This window comes from Manduca sexta, chromosome 13, assembly GCF_014839805.1.
Source record: "Manduca sexta isolate Smith_Timp_Sample1 chromosome 13, JHU_Msex_v1.0, whole genome shotgun sequence".
Lineage (NCBI taxonomy): Eukaryota > Metazoa > Arthropoda > Insecta > Lepidoptera > Sphingidae > Manduca > Manduca sexta.
The window spans coordinates 4,011,296-4,031,212 of record NC_051127.1 but is presented as its reverse complement, the minus strand read 5'-3'; the positions used below and the strand labels follow the sequence as shown (position 1 = coordinate 4,031,212).

The 19,917-nt window shown below is 35.8% G+C and overlaps 1 protein-coding gene across 1 annotated transcript in view; it reads right to left on the bottom strand.

Annotated features, from left to right (window-relative positions):
• Window positions 1-7,767, bottom strand: part of LOC115453457 (neural cell adhesion molecule 2) — a 132,380-nt gene extending 124,613 nt beyond the window's left edge. Inside the window, 1 exon segment of the mRNA XM_030182153.2 lies at window positions 7,626-7,767. The gene's annotated coding sequence lies outside the window, so the exon portion shown is untranslated.
• Window positions 7,768-19,917: the final 12,150 nt, after the last annotated feature.

The window sequence follows — 19,917 nt, the reverse complement described above, 5'->3', positions numbered from 1 at the left end:
ATAATTTAAATACGAACTGGCTAGAAGACATTACGTTAACAAAATAATCGTTTAAGTAGATTTAAGAAGATAATGGAAGGGCGTTAAATCAAGGGACAATAAGACAAATCTTGGTGAAGTGGGGATCCATTGGCCTAATCTTTTTGTATCTTATTTTTATTAGAGTGGTTAATGGATATTAGTAATTGTGTTTGGGTTTGTATATTATCTTTTTAAAGAGACAGCTATTTTCATTACCTGATAAATGCTCACAATAATTCAGACGTTCAATCTATATTTCCCAAGCCAATTGGAGTCAGGTCAAACTTAAAATTAGGATTTTGCATATCATTCTTTAAAGAAGACAAACGGTTTTATAACCTCATAATGCTCACTATAACTTCAGAGTTCAGACTGTATTCCCAGAACAAATTTAAGTCAGGTAAAACTTGAAACTAGGCGAAACCATTTCTGCTAGACGCATACAAAATATCTTGTGTCCACGTCACAAAGATGACGGCTGTTGGAAGAAGTCTACCTATAAATAGATGAAAACCTCAAAGTAAGATTTCTATTTAATAATAATACCAGCCCTATTATATGCAGCACACTGCTGAGCACGGACCTCCACTACTACAGAGACGGATTAGGTCTTATTCCACCACACTGACCTAGATCGAATTGGCAAACTTTACATACCTTCATAATTCCTTTTTTTTTGCATGTTAGACCAAAAATTACCATGTTAATCCATAAATAATAATCTAGAAATATTTAAAGCCACTACCAGAAGAACGTCACACGAATATAAATTCCTTGCAAATTGACCCGTTTAATGCCATCCATCATTTAACCGGATGTATGTATACCGTAAACTCAAGCTGGCCCATGCGGGTAGTGTTCCGCTTAGGACATTAGTCAGTGTAATTATTGGGTATGCTGATGTCTTTGGGTGAGGATTATGCATCATTTATTTTTGATGAGTTCTAAATTAGTAATAGCATAATTTAATCTAATAACAATGTATGTATTTTCATATGTTTTTTTTTGAGCCTGAAATCAATAAAATAAATAGCAGATTGAGGGGCTAATATCAGTGGACTTGCTGCGAAATTTGATTTTATAAAATTATATTTTTAGTAGCTTTTGCTAGCGACTTCAATCGTCTTCTCTGAAATATAATTTATATGGTTCTGCTGTACTGAGTTTAGTTCAAGACACGATAGTATCCAAATCACAAAGACTTATAATGATTTCTTATGTTTGCACGAAGGTTAAACATCAACACAAAGACTGCAAAGTCAAGACTACGAAACTGCGATAAAATCCGACAACTAGTAACATTTGATCACAAACCCTCATATCTACCAAATCCATAATACGGAACAGAAGAAATCCTAAAGAATTGAAAAGGAAAAGCAAGCCTTTGTAGCATTCATAAGATAACAAAACACCATTGGCGATAAACCGATATCGACTAAAAGCAAAACATACTTGTTTACGACAAAGAAATAAAATTCAGTAACGGTTGTTTATGAAAATACGTAAATAAAAACAAATGGTGTAGCCAAGCGGAAACCATAACATGCAATTAGAGTAATTGATGTTCGTTTCCGTTTTTAACATATTCCTGTTGCATTCATTCTGGATTTTTTTGTGGGACGCGATTAAGACCTAATACTAGGACTTAAAGATCTTTGGCTAGATATATCAAGTGTTCCGAAGGTATATAGAAAAAACTCCAACGTTTTTGATGCCACATTGATTATTGCGGATTGAGTTAAATGCGACTAGAGTAATGGCATGGTATGGGAAACGCCTATAGCAGTGGGATCTTACTGATTACGACTATAATAATAATAAAATAATATCAGCCCTGTATTATATACTTGCCCACTGCTGAGCACGGGCCTCCTCTACTACTGAGAGGGATTAGGCCTTAATCCACCACGCTGGCCTAGTGCGGATTGGTAGACTTCACACCCCTTCGAAATTCCTATAGAGAACTTCTCAGATGTGCAGGTTTCCTCACGATGTTTTCCTTCACCGTTAAAGCGAACGATAAATTCACAAAGAATCCACAGATGATTTTTTAGAAAAGTCAGAGGTGTGTGCCCTTGGGATTTGAACCTGCGGACATTCGTCTCGGCAGTCCGTTCCACACCCAACTAGGCTATCGTCGCTTTTTTTGATTGATTACGACTGTAAATGTGAAAAGGTTGAATTATCGAGATGATTATGGGGAAGGTCTTTTTATGAAGAAAAAGGCAATCGAGCTGTGGCTCTGAATATCGCGATGATGATAGGTCTTTTCTTGGACAAGATTCTAAACAGATTTCACATTAAATATATTCTACCTAGCAGTAACAAGCTGCTAGGACAGCTCTGACGCAAAATGACGTACAATGCAATGCCATGCATTCCTCGCAATTGAAAGTTGTGGGCGGTGTTGGTACTGTTGGTAGGTCATCATGATCATCTCGTCTTCCAGTGATGTTAGCAATCAGTGATGTTAGCAATGCGATTCATATTTGAGTGCTATGAAATCTTTTTATACTTCCGACATACAGGTCATTTTGACATTGCGTTACTAAATGAAAGCACATATTCGTATTCACCTTTGCTGACATTGTATCATAAATCATCCATTAATAACTTATATTTTCACCAAAAATCCTGGTTTTAGTTTTCTGATTTTTTTATCATTTTTTTGTTTAATGCAAATATGGCGTGTTCGTGATATTATTTCTGACTCAAAGTATGATTTTGTCGCCGCAACGAAGCATCTTAGAGTGGTAGTAGTGGCATTAGGGCGTGTAAAATTAAAATTACTTTTTAATAATCTTTATTTTGTTCGAAATTTACACTTTTTTATTTTACATCTATGGCTCAAGTAACTTATTGTACAATGTTATTTTCAAGTAAATAAGTATGTGTTTTCATTTAGTAACGCAATATCAAAATGACCCTGTATATATTTTTAACAACACACAAACCAAAAACGATTTACGTAAATTTCATCAAACCTCTATGAACTTTCAACTCCATATAACAACTAACCCCAGACTAATTCGTCAACAATGAAGTGCGATAACAAATAACAAAACGATAATGTCAATAAAGCATGGTACAGACTGACCATCGGAAAACATTAATCATTCGTTTGCCGGCCGGCCGCACGTTTCCGCAGTCAACTTTTATTGTTATTAATTGGTACAACTTAATTAACAGGAATTGGATTTGGGAAGAAATCCATTTTTTTTTCATTACTTCTAAAGCTGGTGATATTTAAATTGAAATTTTGAATTTTGTTGTTTTATGTGACGACTGCGAAGTCTATTCGGTCTTCGTGTCGAGTTAGATTAGGGTCTTTTGCTCAGTATCAGATATTAGAATTAGTGCTCGATACGTCAATATGGGTGACCTATCATGAACCCTATCACATTATGGGACGGAATATACATCGCGAAAGATGTACACTATTGTGCCTCTGCCTACACTTCCGAGAATCAAATGTGTGTGCGTTTTATTTAATCAAATTCTTGATAGGTTTCGGTTGATTGGAGAAAGAAATGTGATAAATAAAATGCAATGCAAGCACTAGCTAGCAATAGGCAAGGATGAAATTTTTCCATAAGGAACTCGACACAACTTAAAGATTCTGATAATCGTAAATATGGTCTGGAAATCATTCTAATGATAATTAGATGTTACATCAATTACGAAAGAGAAGTCGGAAGGAATCGAGTTGTAAGGGCCATTGGTAACTGTTAGCTATTATATGTAGACATGATTACTAGAGTCGTATAGCACGGAGTCTCTGTGTCATCAGGTGGAAAGCGAGCATCGCGCAGGCGGGAGGAAGTATCGAATTGAAACAGGTAAGCGGCCCCCTCGGATAGCGTGCGACTCTTTCGGCCTCGTACTACGCACCGTGTTACGCGAATTTATTTAATACATGCCATTAATGCGATGGGTGGGTTCGCGAAATATTTGCTGAGATTATTGGAACACTGGCATTAGGAATAACTCGAAATGCTTCTAACTGATTTTCTAAATTAACAAAACTTCCATTGCCCTTCCAAAGAACCTTATATTAATAATTTATTATATGCACACCGTCTCATGATTATTTGCTTCTGCGAGGCATTCTTTATTACAACCCATTTGAAACAAATAATTTAAGTCGATTTATTATTTTATTCAGTACGCACTTCATAACTCATATATAAATAAAAACAAAAATTATATCCCAGTGGTGAAAGCTGAAATTTTCAGAAAGAGAATCCGTTACCACACGTAAGTACTAATATTATGAATGTACGGTCTGCAAATCTTTCTGATGATAAGTAGACTCCACATTAATTCTATATAAAGGGAAGTCGGCAGGAATCAAGTTATATGGACCCTTTGCCACAGATATATCCACTTAAATGCAAACGTGGTCTATTAGTTAGTAGACATGTCTATAAAGGTCATTTTTGTTCTTCAGAATCATATACCAAAAAAACCTCTATCTAATCCAACAATAAAGATGTTCAGCTCAAATATAAATGACACATGCGCACCATTTGTCATTCAATTCCAAACGTTGTGACTTTAAATGATTTATAGTGTGGTATTACGACCGTCAGTCGAGCCCTAAGTATATAGCCTAGGTCATATTGTAAAGCAACGTTTTGTAAAACATAACATTTTTGTTAGAAGAGCACATAATATTCACAGCATTAAACGACTGATGTTTTCACCAGGTAACATCCTACATACTATTATACCCAGAGAGGTAAGCAGAGGTTCAACTAAGACCTTGTGTATGTCGTCCCATAATGTGATAGAAGAAAAGCCTATTCGTTATCGCCATATTGGGCACAATTTTCACACTCCAGGCTGATACTTAGAAGAAAATCCAATATCACTTTGTCCGACCCGGGATTCGAATGCGAAACTTCAAAGCGAAAACCGTACCGCGCACGCAATACAACTAGCCACCAAGGCATTAGCAGTTATAATCATTTATATGACATACATTCGTTGAAGGACAAGATCACCTGATGGTATGATTAATGGTTATAACATTGGTAATACTAGATTTGCTGACATTCATCAAGTGTAGTTACTGTTGTGTTCCGGTTTGTAGGACATTGTAACCAGTGTAACTACTGGACATAATAAGACTTAACATGTCTCAGGATGGCCAGCGCAGTGGAATACCAAATAATATTCTTGTTTCTACTGTTTATCGCTTACCATCAGGCGAACGGTAAGCTCGTCTCGCCATTCAAAGCAATAAAAAAAAACTCCGTGAAATAGATATCGCAACGGTTACATCCAGCTTGGACTACATCAGATCTCTGTATATAGTTCTTGTGGCAACAAGCCAATATGTTTTTCTTCTTCAATAATAACTCAGCTGACAGGACTCCACGAAATCCTTTCAATAGTTTCATCCTGTGACATTACGGGACAGACATATCCATGGAACTAGCGTTCCCTGGTTGTAATTTTGCCTAACCTTACGGGGATGAACTTAATCATAACTTTGAGTTTATGTATGTACGAATCCCTATAGTATCTTTTGATAAATATAATATTGCAAAGAATATACTACAATAAGAAATACGAATTTTCAATAGCCTTCATATTTTGAAATACAAAACTATAGATAACTAGAAGAAACGTTTTGTCAGATTTTTTATAATCATGTGATTAGTGTTGCCCAAATTCAGTCTTGGTCTTGCAGTCTTGGTCTTGTTCTTGCGTTTTTGCAAGACCAAGACCAAGAACAAGACCGCGTATTTTTAGCAAGACCAAGACCAAGACTGACCGTGCAAGACTTGAGCAAGAACAAGACATAGCCTGCAAGACTCTTGCGTCTTGCAGCTAGGACTCTAGCGCTATTTCACTGAGTAGTTAGGTGTAACAGTTCGGTGTATAGGTAGGTACGCTTAGGAATTCTATGAGACGCAAAAACTGTATCAAAGAATATGAAAAACTGGACCTATGCGCATTACGACTAATACCATAAACATAGCGAATAAAAAATATCTATTAAAATCAAACTGAGTGCATGCATAGCTATGTTTTAACCATCGGCACTTTGATAATGCGGCATCAAAGGTTTTGTACTTACTTCTCAAAGAAATTTGCCGCTTTTCGGAAGTACATGGTTATGATACACGCGCCGGCGGCTTCTTTTGAAATCTAAAACAATCGTTGCCGCCACGCCGAAATCATAACATTTGACACTATTTGATTGCCGCCATAGGGCGTAGGTATACTCATGCAAAATAATTTCGAATTTTAAGAGTACCTACAGGTGTTCCAAAGAATAAATAAGTTTCAGAGTGCTTAGAATGAAAATGAATACATTATACTGATCACGCAAGTAGTATTATGATTGGGATAAAATGGTAAGGATAGCCCGACTAGAAATTTAAAAGTGCGACCAATGGGGCTCCTCTTGGGCTTCCCTCTTGGGGCCCACTTTGGGATGTCACGCAAAGCCCTCTTGGGCCCCCATTGGGAAACGCATGAGACAGAGTATCCGATTTTATCGAAAATGGCCCGTGATTTTCTCTCAATACCTGCAACTTCAGTACCTGCTGAGAGGTTATTTTCTAAAGCATCATTAGTAATTAGAAAACATAGAAATAGGTTAAGTGATGAGTCAGCCAGATGGTTACTTTGTATTAATTCTTGGTCAAAAAATTGATATAAAGTATCATAACCTAATGATAAAGCTGTTGATTAGTGTTGTATTTTATTTTTTATTCAAATAAATGATAAATCGTAAAACTCTTTTATTAAATTTCTTATAAGTTGAAGGTTCAATCTCTTTCTAGACAGATAAGTATTGTTCTTTAAAATACAGTCAAGTTATTGTAATTAATTTGTTTTTTTACATGTTTTAGCAAATGTAAGCTTATAAATCATAAATGTTTATTAAGAAACAGTTACTTCCATGGAAAACGACATATAGGTCAGTTGATTTTTCGAATTTCTTATCAAATCTTCAGTTATTTATTAATCTGCTTGATCTTTACTATGGCTATGTTAATTCAAGCTCACAATGTTCCAATTCTAATACGTTTTTCTAAGATTTAAAGTAAACTTTAATAAATAGTAATAGACTAATAGGTAATTGCAAGACTTGCAAGACTCTTGCTGCAAGACCAAGACCAAGACCAAGACTGGGAGCGCAAGACCAAGACCAAGACCAAGATCAGGTGTATTGGCGCAAGACCAAGACCAAGACTGGCTAAGTCTCGTCTTGTTCTTGCATTTGGGCAACACTACATGTGATCAATGAGATAACGTAATGATCCAAGCGCCAGGATAATGTTTTAAACTAAAAAAGAAATCATAATATATAAGTCTAGATTCGGTTAGGCATAGACATTTTAATCATGACGTGTAAATATTGTGTTTGTGTTCATGCTTTTCAACCTTGATTTCTATATCGATGAAAAAAATGTTAGGCTAATCTTTTAAGTTTTGTAAAAAAAATACTATAAATAGATAGAACGTGGTATGCTTACACACGATAAAAAGATTACACTTTAGAAGCATTTATAAGCAAAACCATACTATTCAAAACAACTAATGACAGTGAACATGAAAGAAATGAGAAAAAAAACAATAATTACCCGAAAACAAAATCCGACATTTCAAAACACTTCACATACAACAAAGCAAATCAAACTGGCCGTTAATACCCGTCAACTTAAAAATCGAACATCGAACACATTTTCAAATTTCGAACGCGTGCACGCAGCGCGCCGCCGCGCATCACCGTATTACAATACGAACTAAATTACAGTTTTACGCGCGAGAGTCGCGTTCACACTATAAATATCACAGTGTCGTTTTCCAACTACACGCCGTGTCTATGTGATATGAGGCGATTAACACACGCCCCCACACGCACACACACTGTGTATTACCGTGTTTGTGTACATGTGAGTTATGGCCGACATTGTTGTATCGAGTTTGATGAGGTTTTGAAAGATTTAATGGTGATTAGATCGTTAGCTGGTTTAGGGTAAACATAATTTGTGGGTATATTTAAAAAGCACGTCCTTTGTCGCTAAGGGCTATGTGAACGTTAATTAAGTCGTGTATTACAAGTGACACCCTTCATGTGATGGAGAGATATTTATTTTTAACCTTTGTTACCTTTATTAACATTATATAATAATAATATTTGCCCTGTTATATATACTGATCCACTGGGCACGGATCTTCTCTACTACTAAGAGGGATTAGGCCTTAGTCCACCACGCTGGCCTAGTGCGGATTGGTAGACTTCACACACCCTCAAAATTTTTATAAAGAATTTCTCAGGTATGCAGGTTTCCTCACGATGTTTTCCTTCACCGTTAACGCAAGCGATAATTCACAAAGAATACACACATAACTTTAGAAAAGTCGGAGGTGTGTGTCCTTGGGATTTGAACCTGCAGACATTCGTCTCGGCAATCCGTTCCACTCCCAACTAGGCTATCGCTTCTTGCTATTAACATTACTTTAATCATACTTATTAAGTCAATCGTACACAAAATAGAATATCAAACTTGAACCCTTTTTAACAATTATAATGCATATAAAGTTGGAATTATGGTATCGTACCAATTATCAGAGAAATCAAGACTGCTAATCTGAGTATAGGCCGGTAGGAGAATCAGAAAAGAGATAGACAGCCCGGTGGTCCAGTCAAAATTATTGTGGATTGGAAAAAGATAATCTCGTCAGCCCCGTGGAGCTGGCCCAATCAGGTCATAGTCAAAATTGTCTATGTTATCATTTCTATTTTTAAGGGTATATTTTATATTCGCCCGGATAGCGACTGAACACAAGGTGTTAAAACCCGCCATAGTGGCCCACGTAAGTGTGTGGCGCTCCAGAATCAGCATATGTATCCCGTTCCAACAGGCCGGCATAATTGTGTCAACGGTCAAGGGGTAATCATCTCTCGTCAGTCAATACTCTATCGGACCCCACTCCATTTACCATCAGATACAGTGAAGTCACTTTGTCGTATCCATGCAAAAGACAAAAAAAACTCATCAGGATCGTTGGAAAATATATTTCCAACTCCTCCCTAACCTATTTGATTACTTTCGTTGCGGGTTGAGATGAATGCTCCCAAAGACTTGCTGAATTTCACCGTTTGATATTATAATGCGTATCGCTGCTGATGCCGGCTTACAGGAGCTCCAGTTATTAGGGCACAATAGTCTTGTTCTTCAGAATCGAATTTTCAAAGTTACTATATAGGGCATTTTTGATTTCTTAAGTTTACGCGAATGTTCGACATTTAAATTAAACTATTTTACGAATTTTATCGCGGTTTTAATATTATTATTCCCCCCCGCGACCATGAAGGCTGCAAAGTCTTCGAAACGTCGGGAGAAAACTAAAATATTAAAACCGCGATAAAATCCGTAAAATAGTTTAATTTAGGCCATTTTTGTTAACCTACTTAAAGAACATTTTTCTTTGCACCTTCATGCAATTGACTTATTTTACCATCAGAAAACTCGCCTGGTTATTGGCCTCCAAGAGACCCTGTTGCTTCATACAATCTCCTCAGCAAAACCCTAAAACCCAGTCATCAATTGCACGTAAAAAATACTTCAGCATAAGGAAAAACTATATTTTCAATCAAGACATCGTATTGTTCAGAATCACGTGTCAAATATGTCGAATCCCTTGCTGAGGGGTTTAGAACTTTATAACATAGCTTTAGAAGTGACAATCGCATGTTGTAACTATGTGGAACGGCTCACAACCACTTTGCATAAGGCAAATAGTTCGACAGTATTGTGATGATAATTCAGGGCTAAAAAAGTATTTTGAGGCGTGGTTCCTGTGCTAGCGAATGATCTTAAACAGTTAATGATGAATCGGGCAGAGCTCTACACCTTGATTTGTAATATTTACTGCCGAGTACTGTAGATTGTTTTATTCCCCACTCCGCGTTATAATGTCAACACTATGGCTAACTCAACGTTTAACATACGGTTGGTGTACGCAAATTGCTCCGCGTTAAGCCAGTGGAACACCAGTAGCCATAAATACCACTGGCAAGTGCGAGTTACTAGCATATGGTAAGTGGGGATGGGTCCAAAGTCGAATAATTATTCTTTATAATAATTTGTTATGTTTACGCGAATGTTAGACTTTGAAATAAATTTACGCGGTCACAGAGTAATGGAGCAACTTTGTCTTTTTAGAAGACCAACACCTTAGTTCGCCGCGGGACACCGAAGGCTGCAGTCTTCGAAACGTCCGGAGGAAATTATAATATAAAAACAGCGATAAAAACCCCCAATTAGTTTAGTTTCGAGTTCTTATCTACATATAATATTTATACAAAGTTATACAACGTTGGTCTTAAATGTTGCCTTTAAAATTCTTGTAAAGTAGGTCATAGGCGGTGGCAAGGTTTTGAGTTTTTGAAAGTAGGAAACCTGGATTACAGTTCTGTTTGCTTAGAATGCAAAAAATACAAGACCTCGTGAGGATTGGAATTGGTTGAGACTAACACGTCAATGGCGCAATGGTCTCTCGATCAATCACAAACATCAAAAATAAACATTGACTTACGAGCCGCGTTTTTTTGGACTAAGGGGCTCATTTCATTACTAAAACCCAATATTTAATTTGATATAGAGGGATACAGTACTGTCTTGGCCGGTGTGAAGTTAATCACAAAACCCGCTCTCTGCATCTATCGTCACCCGCTAGTCCTTGTAACAATAGCTTAGTCGACACTCGCGGCTAACTTCAAACCAGCCAGAAATAAAAGACAATATCATTTTATTTTTATTTATTGTAATAGACAGCTGTGAGCCACCCGAATAAAATAAACACTTACCCAAAAAGTATTTACTAAAATTTCAATTATTTTAAAAAAAGAACAGAGCGTCACTTACCGTTTAAAATGTATGACTGCCAGTACACAATGTATCCGGCGTGCCATCTACACGCTTGAGACACGAGCGGCGCCGTTTGTTACGCAAATGAGATGATTTCGAACACAACGCCTTCACGTCAACACTCCTCGTAAACACGTCATTTCGAGGTAATTGATCGTGATGATTTTTGAGTGTTACATTTTGCGGAATTATGTTCTAAGTGTATGTGGGGTAAGGTTATATTTGAGATTTATATAATACGGATTTATCGTTATGTTCGGATTTTAAAAGTATAATTTGTAAGCAATTTAAAAGGATATAAAATGTTTCCTTTTCTGTTAAATAAGTTTTAGGATCTAATGAGGCTGGTATAAACTTTCAGATTAAAATCCTCTAAATATTAAGTAAATAAAGATATAAAAGTACAATTTGAATTTTAGTAGTAATTCGACGATATCGGATAGTTACAATTGTATCTACTTTTTGAAGTATAATAGAGGCTTCAACTTTTACCAAATTTGTTTCACTATGGCTGAGATCCGCAAGATCATGAATATTACAACCCGTACTGATCCGGTATTTCTATAATTAATTACTTAGCACTCAATATTAAGTGCGGTTCGAATATTGTCAGCTAACAAAAAATAATTAGTCAGACAGAAAACTTATTTAACCCTAAAATACTTTGAAAAGCTAACAAAAAAATATTATTTTAGAGTCGTCAGAAACTCACGTACTTTCACCCTGTTAGATATGTTATTATTTAATGCAAACTCGTTGACAGTTAAAAATGCACTGACCTCTTTATTGTGACAGTTCTAAACCTGCCAGTATGATATATATATATAGATATCATAGATATTAGAGTATGATATTGCATATGCATTTATCGTATGATATTTTACTCGTTCAGACCACATCTTTTTCTGTCAAATTCCAATGGTTTCATTTTCCATGATAAATTGCCTGAAGTTAAATTCGAATTTGGCCCTATGTATGTGCCATATTTAATCGCCAATTCAGCTGTTTCCGAATTTGCTCCATGCGATAGTATAGTTGGGTGCGTATATATCATATATATCATATCATAGTCTAAAATACTTTTGTTTTTAAACTTCGAATAGTAAACGGAAATATTCCTAGTTTCAATAATATTATAGTCACGATTTTATGCCACGCTGTTTCCGGTTAGTTGAATGGTCGACATCTCGTGGATGTCGTAAAAGTCAACTCAGAAACAAAGTTGCAACATAGAATAACATAATGTAGAAATTATATAAATACAATTCTAATAACACCTGAGTTACGCGGGTTTGGAAATCAACTATTGGTTAATATTCATGATAAATTCTTTTAAAGAACTCTATAATAATATTCACTGGCAGGTTTATTGACTTGAGTGACATTATTTTAGCGAAAAATTGGGATTAGGTTCAAAATAACGGAAAAAATATGCTAATTCTAAATCTATATATATAAAAGAAAGTGGTGTTAGTTACACTATTTATAACTCAAGAACGGATGAACCGATTCGGCTGAAAATTGGTGAAGAGGAAGCTTAGAACCAGGAGACGGACATAGGATATTTTTATCCCGTTCCCACGGGAAGGAGAGGTGTTATAAGACGTGGTATAAGAAAGCAAAATTTGGTATGGAGATAGTATAAGACCCTGGGAAGGTTATAGGCTACTATCCCGGGAAAATATATAGTGGGACTTTTATCCCGGAAAACTCCTTCACGCGGGCGAAGCCGCGAGCAAAAGCTAGTATTATATAAAACTCAATATCCTAAATAAATTTGAGTCAATTAGCCCGCCAACTGTCGAAATAATGGTTTCTCAGTGATGTTTCCCTTCACCCTTAAAACAAATGATATTTGTTATGATATACTGGTAGGTCTCTCATATGTGAGATTCTGCATGTGTATGTACCACCGCAATGTCTATTTCTGCCGCCAAGTAGCTGTTGTAGTCACTGTTGTGTTCCGGTTTGAAAAATATTGTTGCTAGTGTAACTACTGGATACTAAGACTTAACATCTTATATCTCAGGATGGCGAGCGCAGTGGAATACCAAATAATACTGTGTAATTTAAGATATTGGATGGTGTTTTACAGTTTATGGGCGGTCATATTGCTTAACATCAGGTGAACGGCAAGCTCGTCTCTTCATACAAAGTAATAATAAAAAAAATCGTCATTGAATTCATGCATACCTTAGAAAAGAGGTGCACGCTGTAGAATCTAAATTCTTTCATAAAACTTCTTACTGGTTTAATAACATTATTATTTTTCTACTTTCAATAATAGAATCCGACACAAATTCAAACTATTTTAAAATTAGAATGGGGTAAGTCAGTCCTCTCGATCAGTTTACAGTTTACAAGATACCCCGAGTCCGTCGGTCCGTTTCATAGTTAGGTGTCGCGTATCCGCCATAACTGTATAAAGTTTGCGCGTTACTAAACTTGTCTATGGATGCCATAAGTAATACTTTTAACGGTGTCGTTCGCACACTTGGCGTGTCGCACTGGCGTTTTATACACGCTGCATTTTTTTGCTGAGATTGAGATTTGAAATACATGTTAGCAATAATGCTATGTATAATTGTATAGCATTTCATTTGGTCTTCAAATTTTATTTTTCTCTTATCTATATAATAAAGGGCCTCCTCTACTACTAGGAGGGTTAAGGCCTCAATCCACCGTTGGCCTAGGGTAGGTAGACTTCACATACCTTCGAAATTATTGTCTCAATATTTTTATATATTGATCCACAAATCAGATTATATTTCAAATTAAGACATTATAATTAAATTAATTACTGGCGTAGGCTTATCAACATGACAAGAACAGTGCAATGTCATGTGCTTTGTACTTCAAAGTATTGCACCATCAGGTGAACAACTTATCCTTTAACACGTGTGTATTTCATTTATATTCGCACCTTTAATCTGGGAAGGCATAGGTGCAACTGGTGCACTCACTTTCGGCGGTGCTTTAATTCAATCCCATGATGTGAGGACGCGAGCCGATCACATCAGCCATCTATACTTTACTCAGAAACAATATATCACTGTTTTTGTAAAACAGTATAAATACTGTCAGAAAATCATAGTTCACACTAAAAATATTGTTGAATTACTTAACGAGCATTTTAATGTCGCCATCGGTTATCGGATATAAATAAAAACATTAAAATGACAAAGTGTTGGCACACAAAAATAGCCGCCGCATGCAAATGAAAATACGAATGAAAATTGAAACAACGTATCTATTTTGAGGTTATAAAAGATTTAAAAAAATACTTTTGCAAATGTATCGTTGTATTATGCAAAAATACTGGAATTTAAAATCTCAAATGGCGTAGTTTAGGAGCCAGACACATTTATATTCAGTTTTAATGTTGTTACAAAAATGTTGAAGCTCTAACCATCTTAAAGTCGGGGCTTAAATATTTCTTGTCTAAGAACTGAATGCCTAAAAAGCTGTGGGTAATAACTTGATAAATAGTATTTTTATTGTAATTCAAGGAGAAAGGGTTCTGAAAGCATTTTATCGTTTTGAATATCCAACTGGGGAGATATATAAGACAATTATGTACTTATAGATTGTTGAAGTGGGCTTAGTTGAGTATTAAAATGGTTTGAATAGATTTTTTTGGCTTCAAATTATTTTCACAAATACATTCAAATGGTTTTAAAATAATTTCTCAACTTTAAATAATATTAAATTTTATTATTACATGGGCATACTTTCAGAACCATTTTATGATATATTAAAACTTAAAAAACATTTTTTATCTTATTATTAAGAAAGTATAAGTAATAATATACTTATACCCTTACTTATACCCTTACTTATACTCGTGCCTAATTATTCAGTTTAAATTAAAATTTCTCATTCTATTTTTAAAATTAGTATTCTCAATTCAAATTGTAAACTACGTTCCAATTTATATTTGATTATAAAATGCTATATTGGTCACGGTTTAATTCCTTTAAATTTTTATCTATAATAAAAATAAATATTATACTCAAGAACTTGGATTATATGAGAGCAAAATTTCAACCAATCAGAGGTATGCGTTTACTTCTAAATACAAAAACATTCTTCTAAATTTAAAGACAACGTTTTAAAACAGCCAGTGCGTCAGAGTCACAGCGCAAGAAATCATTAAACTGACATAAGGGATATACTGGGGCCGGGCGCACTTACTCTTTATTAGGATGACCATAAACGCCGAGTCAGCGGAACACGGACCCTTTAGTCTGGCACCCACTTGGACGGATAGTGCGGGGTCCGACCTCACGGAGTAACTATAACAAATTAATAATGTTTATTTAATTTATACGTGTCATGTAGGCGGTCGACAGCATTGGCTTTCTTTACCAGTCGAACTAATATGGAACTGATAGAAGACAAATTATATTGTGTATTTTAATTTTATATAAAATCTTTTCATATCTATATTTTGACTGCCTTAGTAGCGTAGTTGTATTGCAGTAAGATAGCAGTGCAGAGGTCTCGGGTTCGTTTCCGAATCGGGCGATATGCTATTAGGTTTTACTACTCAGTATCAGCCCGGACTGATATGGCAATAGGCTCCTATCACATCATAGGACGGAATATACACGACGGAAATAGGATGCATCAGTTGCGCCTACACCGTTATCCACAAATAATTGTAGCGTAGTATTTGGCAACATGTATCTTAATATAAATTAAATATATAAAAATGAAAATTTCGAAAATCAGTCCACAATTGGCGGAGTAATCGCGTAACAAACACAAAAATATAAATAAATAAAAAAACATACTGTCAAATTGAGAACCTACTCCTTTTTGAAGTCGGTTAAATAGCTAAAAGTATACCTATCTATTTGAGATCGTCCTAAACGTATAAAAACTGTATTTTTGTTTTCTATTAACGTTTGCGATTGTAGAAAGACGTGTTCGTTACGGCCTAGTATATTATGTAACATACAATATAAGTAGAATACTTCACTTCCTAAAATGAAACAAGTAGTTCAAACCTCGCTGCTCCAAGCTGATTTTATTAGACAAATTGCCGGTTTAATGTTAGAATTTTCAAGTTATAAATTTTGTTTCTAACTTTAGTTAACGTGCTCCCTGCTTTAGAACTTCAGACGTAGACTTAAAGCCTCATCCGCAAACGGATAGCTCTAGAATAACTACCGCATATAACTTTTAATGTCAAACTCCAGGAATATAAGGGCGCTTTGAAATCTAACTGCGTAGAATTCGAATATAAAGCGGCTGAGGCACAGTCATACTTCATAAATCTATAGAAGTAAAAGAATATACCGACGAAGACTCCAGCGTGACATGCCTTGTTAACCTAAACAATATATTGGTGGCTATGTAAACGCTTTTTTATACGCTCCGACGCGCGGTTTTCATAGTTGCTATATCTGACTATTTTTAACAGGCATTTTTGTATGTAAATGCATAGTTCCTAACTGTATGACGTTTGAGATGTTAAGATGTTTGTTAAATAATAATCAGCCTTGTATTTATATACTGTCCCACAGTTGCACAGGCCTCCACTACTACTGAGAGAGATTGGGCCTTAGTCCACCACGCTGGCCTAGTGCGGATTGGTAGACTTCACACACCCTCGAAAATTCCTATAGAGAATTTCTCAGGTATGCAGGTTTCCTCACAATGTTTTCCGTCACCGTTAATGCAAGCGGTAATGTACTAAGAATATACACATAATTTTAGAAAAGTCAGAATATGTGCCGTTGGGTTTTGAACCAATAGACATGCCTCTCGATAGTCGGTTTCACACTTAACTTAGCATCCCCAACGGTCTTAACTTAACTTAGTATACTATCGCCGCTTATACTATGATTGTGTCGTGACGTTTTTTGTATGGAGCAAATTGAGTAACAGCTGAATTCACGATTAAATATGGCACATACATAGAGCTAAATTCAAATTTAACTTCAGGCAATTTATCATGGAAAATGAAACCATTGGAATTTGACAGAAAAAGACTTGGGCTGAACGAGTAAAATCTCATACGAAATATACGATAAATGCATATCAATTTTAATAGCAATTCTAGAATAAACCCTATTTTTTCTCCATAACGTCCCTAGTCTCTATTCTGTATATTTTGGTACCCACATACATCTGCCCTCTAGTACGCGCCTGTCCACGGCAGATCTACACAATTCGGCTAATGGTAAACGATTCATAATAAAACAATAATGTCCCCACTTTACGGGCAAGATAAGGGACGTTTCGGAGTGCTGGCAATTCTAAATGTTTTTCGTAATGTTGCCAAATGGTTACTACAGTTTCGAATAGATAAAATAATTAGGGAATTGTTTTATTCTGACCTTAGCCATTATTTAAGTTTTTCGGTGGTTTATGGCCTACTTTTATTTATTTAAAAAATGTTTTTTTTTTTATAGAGTGTAATGAAGTACAAAGAGATGAAGTTAATGAGTATTTGATGGTTTTTATGTATATAATTTTACTCCTTGAGCTAGACCTTTTTTTTTCTTTTGTTTAAAAAACTTTAAAAAGTAATTTTTTTAGTACTCACCTATCTTGTTTATGGGTTAAGATATACGCTGTCAATCAGTCAACGTAAAAGAAAAATTTGGAAGTGTTTTTGTTTCTAGTTAGGGCTTTTTAAACCAGAGTCCTAACATTATATATACCGTATACATGACACTCGTGCGATGGTCACTCAAACTACCGTGAAATAGCAAAACACCAACGTAAAATCCTTCATACTTGTCCATATCGTGATTTGCATGTTTTTAATGTTCTTATTAGCATAATTTATGTAAATAAGTTATTTTTGTTATATACAGACGCTGTGACATCTCGTCCCACGGAAATTTCAAATAGGACGACTTAATACCAATTGGAAATATCTTGAACACGAATTAGGTCCTTATGCCTGGTCTATAACTAACTATACCATTGGTTCCCAAAGTGGACCAGCTGGACCCATAGGGGTCCACGGGAGACTCGACGGGGGTTTACGTTGGCGTGACCAAGAAATGGGAGTTCACTATTCGTAAGCGGGAGTCTACGAAAATTAGTTTTAATTGTAAATAACTAAAATGTTGGCTTGACTTCACCTATTAATGTAGGCAGATAATATTTTAAGAAGCTCAGCGCCTGTTACCTGTAACATGTATATTATAGGGAAAATGGTAGAAATTTTGCTGTAAGAGGTCCAACGGGACCAGCACAATTTGGAAAGCAGTCTATGGGAAAAAAAATTGATAATCTTTGAACTACATTGTAATATCTTTGTTTCAAACAAGAAAATTACACCTGCTACACGTATAAGTCTACATATATGTATAGTTCTTATGTTTTTTGTTTACAAATGTTACTTGTTGATTTAAATTTAAGCAGACATTGTATTTTGAAAACAGACGTCTCGGCGACGTCTGGGTCTTCCAAAATGGATTTTTGGCAACGACATGAGGAATTTAAAGAATTTTCAACATTTCCAGACATTTATTCATCTAACCGCTAAGGTTATACATTATTATATACAATACTATTGACAGCATTTCAGAATGTAAACGTGCCTAAAACAAAAATACCGTTTCTTAATTTTTCTACTCTGAGTTCGATTATATATTTTTAATATTAAATTTCTAAGAAAAAAATTAAAAACCAAAAATGCTTGATGACGTCATACACACGGCTGAATGTAGTAGTTCCTTGGTCCACCTTATTATTTATTTTAAAAAACTAAGACACCGTCATTTGTCAATGTCAAATGTCAATATTACAATAAGTACGTCACAACTGTCATTTTCAAACACACAGAGAGGGAGAAACAAAAAACTGTCACTTCACTTGTTTTTTACTGCAAAGCAACTTGGTCATTACGTCTTGAGCCGTATATATGACGTCATTTGGTGCTTACTTCGTTTTAAAATAAAACAAAATTCAAAGTGAAAATCTTGAATGAAAATATGAGAGTTTTAAAAAAATAAAATATGGGGCTCCTAATTCTAGATCTAGTTTCATAAAACATACATTTGAGTATGTGGAAAAAAAAGTGTTGTCAATTATTCGCCCTGATAAAACACTTCACCAACTAACACAGGCTCATGTACTGTTATCAATTCGTCAGTCTGCACGCAATAGAAGCTCGGGTGGGCGGGGCATTAATCACAGGACTTTATTTCAGATTATCATAAAACGGGGACATACGGGAGCGTATTTTTTCGAGCAAAAATATAACACCTCTGGCGGGTTTCATATTTATGACCCACTTTGGCCCAAGCAAGTGTGTCGCGTTCCGGGAGCACCCTGTATCTGGGTTCAAAGGCCGGTGTGATTATGTCGACTGGCGCTAGATGGTCATATCTCACTAACCAATACTCTATGTGAATGCCATTTCATAAGTGAAAGTGATGGTAGACCATCAAGTATAATTAAGTCACTTGGAAATATTAAATAGTTCTACTCGCCAGGCCTTCAAGCTATGGACATTAGGCATACAATAAGGCAGTTTAGACTTCCGCATCATCCAAAACGCGTAGAAGCCACTTTTCGGCGATAATGAGACAAAGGCAGTACCCCAGAAAATCTACCATTCAACATCTTGTCTCAGAGCGACGAGTGCTGTGGAGTGCCGCGCAGTTTGTAATTCAATGTTTTGTATGGTCTTGCTACTGTTATTGGCTAAATCATCATCATCATCATTTCAGAATGGTCTACTGCTGGACATAGGCCACATCATCCATCGGAGTCCGGTAACCCTCACCAGATCGTCAGTCCATCTCGTGGGGGGCCTGCCTACGCTGCGTCTCCCGGTTCGTGGTCGCCATTCTAGAACTTTTCGCTATGTGCTATATCGCTTACCATCAACCGGTATCCTCATCTCGTCATTCAGTTACAACAAAAATAACCAACTTGCTCGTTAGCTCTTTTAAAACATGTTTGCCCAAATTCTCATCCCTAAGTAAACATGTAAGAGGAAAATGAGCAAACATTAGAGGGATGAGCG